At 39.4% G+C, this 7,005-nt stretch overlaps 1 pseudogene; it reads right to left on the bottom strand.

The window, feature by feature from the left end:
* Positions 1 to 6,328: 6,328 nt before the first annotated feature.
* LOC112132081 (large ribosomal subunit protein uL15-like) lies at positions 6,329 to 6,777 on the bottom strand (annotated as a pseudogene).
* Between the last annotated feature and the right edge of the window lie 228 nt (positions 6,778 to 7,005).

Below are 7,005 nucleotides of genomic sequence, written 5' to 3'. Positions count from 1 at the left end.
ACAGGAGGCTGGGAGTTGAAGCCATGAGTCTTAAAAGGAAGCCTGCAGTAGGAGAAGTATCAATGAGAGGCCATTACCAGGGAGAAATTAGGAATTACATCCCTTATTTCTATTCTCAGACATTTCAATTTGGTTAATATTCTGATTTTATACCACCTAAAGCAGTGTAAGATGATTAAAATAGCACTGAATGCGGAGTAATTTAAAAAATGGGGTTGGGTGGGGGTGCTGGGGATTAATAGAGCCCTCTGGGAGCTTTAGGTTTTTCATGAGTTACCTGGAGGCCCGTCACAGACTAGGAACTGTAATTCTGTAAACAGATCATAAAGCAATGCCATATCCACGTGGGGCTCCACACCGCCCAGGTGACTTTGCCATCCTTATCCTATTCCATCTTCTTAATAACCTTCAAGGAGTTTTGCTGAAAGGAGTTTACTAAAGGGGCTATCGGCAGAGGTGGGAGCTGGGCAGAAGGAGGGAACTCAGCAGAAAGCACCCAAGGGCTAGGAACTGTAGGAAGCGGCGACCTTGCCAGGCCTGAAAGAGGCAAGAATGCGGTACTGCAGCGCAGACAAAGCTCTCCTCCGTGCCTTGCGTGGGAGAGGCCAGCTGCCCTGAGCTAGGAAGAGCAGCAGGACCGCGCGAGCCAAGCAGGCAGCAGGGAGGAAGGGAAACAAACTCCTGGACATTCTCTGCGCCCACCCAGGACCCGCGCCTCACGTTGGTCGCACCCACCGGGAAGTCAGGGAAAGGGAAAGGGGATGCAGGCTGCGCAGACCACATCAACCAACCTGCCAGGACCGCCCCTGCCTCCCAGAGGCACCACCAGGGCGCTTTTGAGACTCTTCTTCTCAAATGGAGTCGCTCCTTCCCCTTCACGGCCATCGGCTTCAAAACGCGCCCCAGGTCCTGGGGCTTACTGCGAAATTGTCGTGGCATGACCTGAACGTGGCACGCAGGGCGAGTTTGGGTCGCCTGGAGAAGGTCCATTCACACCTCTGCCGTTGTCTGACCATTTTACTGAATCAGGGTTGTGATTGGAAGGATGGTCTCCTAAAAATAAAATTAAAAACTTGTGTGAAAATCTTTGCACATTCCTCTTTGAAATGACCACCAGGCCCAGACCCCGCCTTTACAAAATAGTTTTGGCCGGGCGGTGGCTCATACCTGTAATCTCAGCACTTTGGGAGGCCGAGGTGGGCAGATCACTTGAGGTCAGGGGTTTGAGACCAGCCTGGCCAATGCGGTGAAACCACGTCTCTACTAAAAATACAAAAATTAGCCGGGCATGGTGGCGTGCGCCTGTAATCCCAGCTATTCGGGACGCTGCACGAGAATCGCTTGAACCCAGGAGGCGGAGGTTGCAGTGAGCCGAGATCGCCTCACTGCACTCCAGCCTGGGCGACAGAGCAAGACTCTGCCTCAAAAAAACAAAACAAAACAAACAAAAAAAACCTGCCTGTGACGCTTTGTTAGGGGGCATATTCTAAAAAGCAGGCGTCAAAATGGGGTTAAATGAGCGAGGATTTCATTAGGAAAAGTGCTTGGGTAGAAAAGAAGTGGGGAGGGAGGGGGAAAGCCATTTCAGCACAGTGCAAGTGTGACCTCGCCCAAAGGAGAAAGGGACGGAAGACTGGGTGCAAGCACCTTAGGCTGCTGCACAGGGAACTGGCAGGACATGTTGGGGAGTCCTTGAGCTAAAGTCAGCCAGCAAAGGGGCCCCATGCCTCTCAGGATCACATCTGCTTTGGTATCCCTGCCGCACTCGGTCACTGGCTCTAAGCATCCCCGGGGCAGGTGTGGCCTCAAAGGAAGAGCACTGATGGGTTTCAAGTGCAGCAGCCGAGCCCTTGGTCAGGTGTGCTCCATGGGGTCCATCCTCAGCCAGAAGCATTCTCATCAATGCCACACCTCTGCTCTACAACTCTGCCATCTAAACAATCATTCATGAATATTGGAAGATGTTGTATGTGGATCACCACCCTAATCAGGCCTATACACTTCAAAAGGGATGGTTAATTAGCAGCTGAAAGATTCTAATCAAAACCCTCACCCTGGAGGCTACCAGGAACCTTCAACTATCTTCATCTTAAACCAGCAGAGACAGTTGTGATATATATTAGAGAGCCTACCATAGTAGACTCAAAAACCACGTTAGTGTGTTCTTGGGCCTACTTGATAATTATTGTTCATGTAGTAAAATTTGTTCTGAGACTTGATGACATTGTAGCATAAACAGGGTAGAGAGGTTAAAAAGGAGAAAGCTATGTCGCTCACCTATGTTTTAATCAACAGATGCTACAGAGGCTACTAATATTGTCCAAAAAGAAATACATTGTGTTCATGGATTGGAAGATTCAATATTATTAAAATGTCAATTCTTCCCAAATTAGTCTATAGGTTCAACACAGTCCCAGTCAATCTTCCAGCAGGCTGTTTTACAGATATAAATAACCTGATTCTAAAATATACATAAGGCAAATAAAATAGCCAGAAACAATTTTTTGAAAAGGAAAAAAAAAAAATGATCAGAGGACTCACCCTACACGATTTCAAGATTTACTCTAAAGCAGGGGTATCGAATCTTTTGGTTTCCCTGGGCCATATTGGAAAAAGAATTGTCTTGGGCCACACAGAAAATACACTAACACTAATGATAGCTGAAGAGCTAAAAAGAAAAAAAAGTTCATGCAAAAATCTCATTCTCATATTTTAAGAAAGTTTATGGATTTGCATTGGGCTGCATTCAAAGCCATCTTGGGCCGCATGTGGCCTGCGGGCTGTGGGTTGGACGAATTTGCTCTAAAGCTTCAGCAGCCAAGACATTGGTGAAAGGACAGACAAATCAACAGAACACAACAGAGGTACACACAAAAGTAGACAAATGATTTGTGACAAGGCTGGAAAAGGTAGTTCCATGGAGATATGACAGTCTTTTCAATAAATGACACTGGAATAATTGAACAATCCTATACAAAAACATAAATCTCAATCCACACTTCACACCTTATGCATAAATTAACTCAAAATAGACTGGAAAAAAAAAGCTAAAACTATAAACCTTCTATAAGAAAGCATAGTAGAAAATTATCATGACCTTGATTTAGGTGAAGAGTTTTTATATGCAACTTCAAACTATGACTCATAAAAGAAAACATTGATAAATTAGACTTTATTAAAATGTGAAACTTTTGCTCTGCAAAAGATACAATTTAGAGAATGAAACAAGACACAAACTAAAAGAAAATATTTTCAAATCACATTTCTGACAGAGGACTTTCATCCACCAAGACTATATAAAGAGTTCCTAAAATTTAGTAATGAGAAATAAAATAATTCAGTTTTTAAAAATTGGGCAAAAAATGTGAATAGACTCTTTAACGAAGAAGATATACAGGTGACAAGCATATGAAAAAATCCTCAACAGTATTAGTCATTTGGGAAGTGCAAATTTAAACCACAATAAGATACCAGACATGTCTACTAGATAGAAACATATCTATCTATTAGAAAAATTCACCAACAATCTGAAGAGTTAGCAAAGATATAGGAACTGACACTGGTGCTCTCTTATCTTGCTGATATAATGCAAAATAGTTAAATCGTTGTAGAAAATATATTATCAGTTTTTTATGAGATTAAACACATACTTACCATGTGACCCAGCAATCCCATTTCTAGGTATTTACCTAGGAAAAACAAAAATGTATGTTTACACAATATATGAATTGTCATAACAGTTTTATTCATAATTACCAATCTCTGAAGTAATCCAGATGTCCTTCAATCTATGAATAGATAAACAAACTATAATACATCAAACAATGACAGATTGTGATCAAATTCTGGGAGGCGGAGAAATAAATCATGCAACATTTCACTGTTTAGCATAGGGTTAGCTATGTTTGTGCTTCATAGATATCCTTTCTCAGGTTAAGGGAATTATCTTCTATTTTTAGCTTTTGCAGAGTTTTATTTTTATCATGAATGAATAAATTGAATTCACTCATTGAATTGAATTTTGAACTGAATTGAGCTGAATTTCATAAAATCCTTTTCCTGCATTTATTGAGATGATTAATGCATTTTTTTAGTCTGTTAACATGGTGAATAATATTGATCAATTTTGAATGGCTGAATCAAAATTCAGCCTGGGATAAACCCTGCTTTGACTGTGATGTAGTATTTCTATATATTGCTGGATTCGAATTGCTAATATTTTGTTAAGGATTGTTGCATCTATGATAATGAGGGATATTTGTCCCTAGTTTTCCTATAATGCTTTTGTCTGGTTTTGTAATTAGGGTAAATACTAGTCTCATAAAACTAGTTGGGAAGTATATTTCTATTTTCTGGAAAGGGTTGTGTTAGAACTAACAGTATTTTTTTCCTTAAATTGTGGTAGAATTCACCAGGGAAATCATCTGGGCCTGGGATTGTATTTGTCGGAAGGTTTTTAAATACAAATTCAATTTTTTAAGAGATATTGAAATATAATTCAAATTATATTTCTTCTTCACTCGATTATATATTTCTTCCTGAGGTTTGTGTCTTTCAAGAAATTGCTCCTCTTCATCTAAATTGTAGAGGTTATAGACACAGCATTGTTCATATAGTGTTAGTACCTTTTAATGTCTATAGTAATGTGCCCTCTTTCATTCCTGATGTTGATAATTTCTGTTTTCTCTGCATCTCAGAATCAGTGCTATTTATCTTTTCAAAGAACCAGCTGTATTAGTCCATTATAAAGAACAACCTGAGACTGGGTAGTTTATAAAGAAAAGAGGTTTAATTGACTCACAGTTCCACAGGCTGTAAAGAAAACATGGCTTGGGGAGACCTCGGGAAACTTACAATCATGGCAGAAGGCAAAGTAGGAAGCGAGCACATCTTCACATTGCTGGCAGAAGAGAGAGAGAGCAAAGGGGGAAGTGCTACACACTTTCAAAAAACCAGATCTCATGAGAACCCCATCACAAGGACAGCAAGGGGGAAGTCTGCCCCAATGATTAAGTCACCTCCCACTAGGCTCCTCTTCCAACACTGAAGAGTACAATTCAACATGAGATTTGGGTGGGAACACAGAGCCAAGCCATATCACCAGCTTTTGTGTTTTGTTTTCTCTATTGTTTTTCTGTTTTCAATTTTATTGATTTTAACTTACAACTATTATTTTCCTACTTCTGCTTGTTTTAGGCTTTAACTTGCTCTTCTTTCTGTAGTTTCTAAGTATGGAGGTTTGATGATCAATCTGAGACATTTATTTTCCAATATAAGCATTTCATGCTATAAAATTCTCAATAAGCATTGCCATAACTGCATCATACACATTTGAGAAAAATATCTTTTTATTTTAATTCAGTTTAAAACATTTAAAAACTTCCTTTGAGATGTCATCTTTGGCTCATGAGTTATTTAGAAATATGATGTTTAGTTTCTAAATATTTCAGAATTTTTAAGAATATTTTCTGTTATTGAATTCTACTTTAATTATAACATGAAAATACTCTTTGCATGATTTCTATTTTTTTAATGTGTTAAGGTTTTCTTAAGGCCCAGAATGTGATCTATCCTGGTAAATGTCAATGTGCACATGGAAAAAAATATGCATTCTGCTATCAGGTGGAGTGGTCTATAAACGTCAGCTAGGTCAAGGCAGTTTAAAGTGTTGTGGAGGTCTTCATTATCTGTACTGATTTTCTGCCTACTTGTTCTGTCAGTTCCTGATGGAGGATTTTTAAGTCTCCAACCATAGTTGTGGATTTGTCTATTTTTCTTTTCATTTCTAGCAGTTTTTGTTCCATGTATTTTGAAGCTCTCTAGTTCAGTGCCTACACCTCTAGGGTTGTCAGCATGTTCTTGGAGACTTGACCCTTTCATCACTAAGTAATGTCTCTCTTTCTTTCTGACAATATTTTTGTTCAAAAGTCTACTTTTTCTGATATTCCAGCTTTTTTTGTTAATATTTGCACCATATATATTTTCAACCTTTTACATTTAACCCATCATACCTTAGTATTTGAAATGGGTCTCTTCTAAGCAGCATAAACTTCAGTCTTGCATTTTCATCCAATCTGATACTCACTGTCTTTAAATTGGTGCATTTAAACTATTCACATATTATGTGATTATTGATATGCTTGGATTAAAATGATCATGTTTCTACTTGTTTTCTATTTATTCTTTTTTTTTCCTCATTTCCTGTTGTCTCAGATTAGTTGGGGATTTTTTATTATCCATTTTATCTTCACTATGGAGTCATTACTCATATCTGTTTTTTATTTGAAAAGCATTTGTTAGCATTTAATGACGCTCGTTCCATGTGGCTTCAAGCTACAAGGCCCACCACACTCACACCCCTAATCTTCTCCTCAGCAATTCTGCTGAAGCGTTTGACCTTCGTGATGACAGGCTGCTTTAGGAGTCTTCCCTTACCTGGAACTTTGTAGAAGCCTGGCCACCCACATCAATGATGGGACCAATTCCTGTCTTGGTTTTGGCAGCATTTACCCATGTCTGCTCACTGACCAAGGTCCACAATTAATCAAAGTTTACAGTAGGGCAGTTGTTTGGGCAAAGCTCTAGTTCCTCTTCAAGTGGTAATGCCTCATACCAACTTTACCAAAGGAACCTGGGTGATATTTGTGAAAGTTGATCTTGTGGTGATGCATGATCCCAGCAGGATCCTGGCCCCCCAGGTAATTTCAGTGCTTGTCGATGCAGCAAGAGACTCATGTGGCCCCAAAGATTCCAAATCTTCCTCAGTCTGGATGGCATGTCAGTGGCCAAGATGAAAGGACATAACTGTTTTTCCAAAATTTTGGTGGTTGCTCTAGTGTTTACAGTGTACACCTTTAACAATCACAGTTTATCTTTGAATAATATGATGTTACTTTGCTTGTAATATAAAGATCTTACAATAACACAGTCAGCCCTGGATTCAGCCAACTACAAATGGAAAATATTTAAACTGATAATAATAAAAAATAGCAATATAACAATAAA

The sequence above is a fragment of the Pongo abelii genome, chromosome 12 (assembly GCF_028885655.2).
Source record: "Pongo abelii isolate AG06213 chromosome 12, NHGRI_mPonAbe1-v2.0_pri, whole genome shotgun sequence".
NCBI classification, from domain to species: Eukaryota; Metazoa; Chordata; class Mammalia; order Primates; family Hominidae; genus Pongo; species Pongo abelii.
This window is presented reverse-complemented; position numbering and strand designations above follow the sequence as displayed.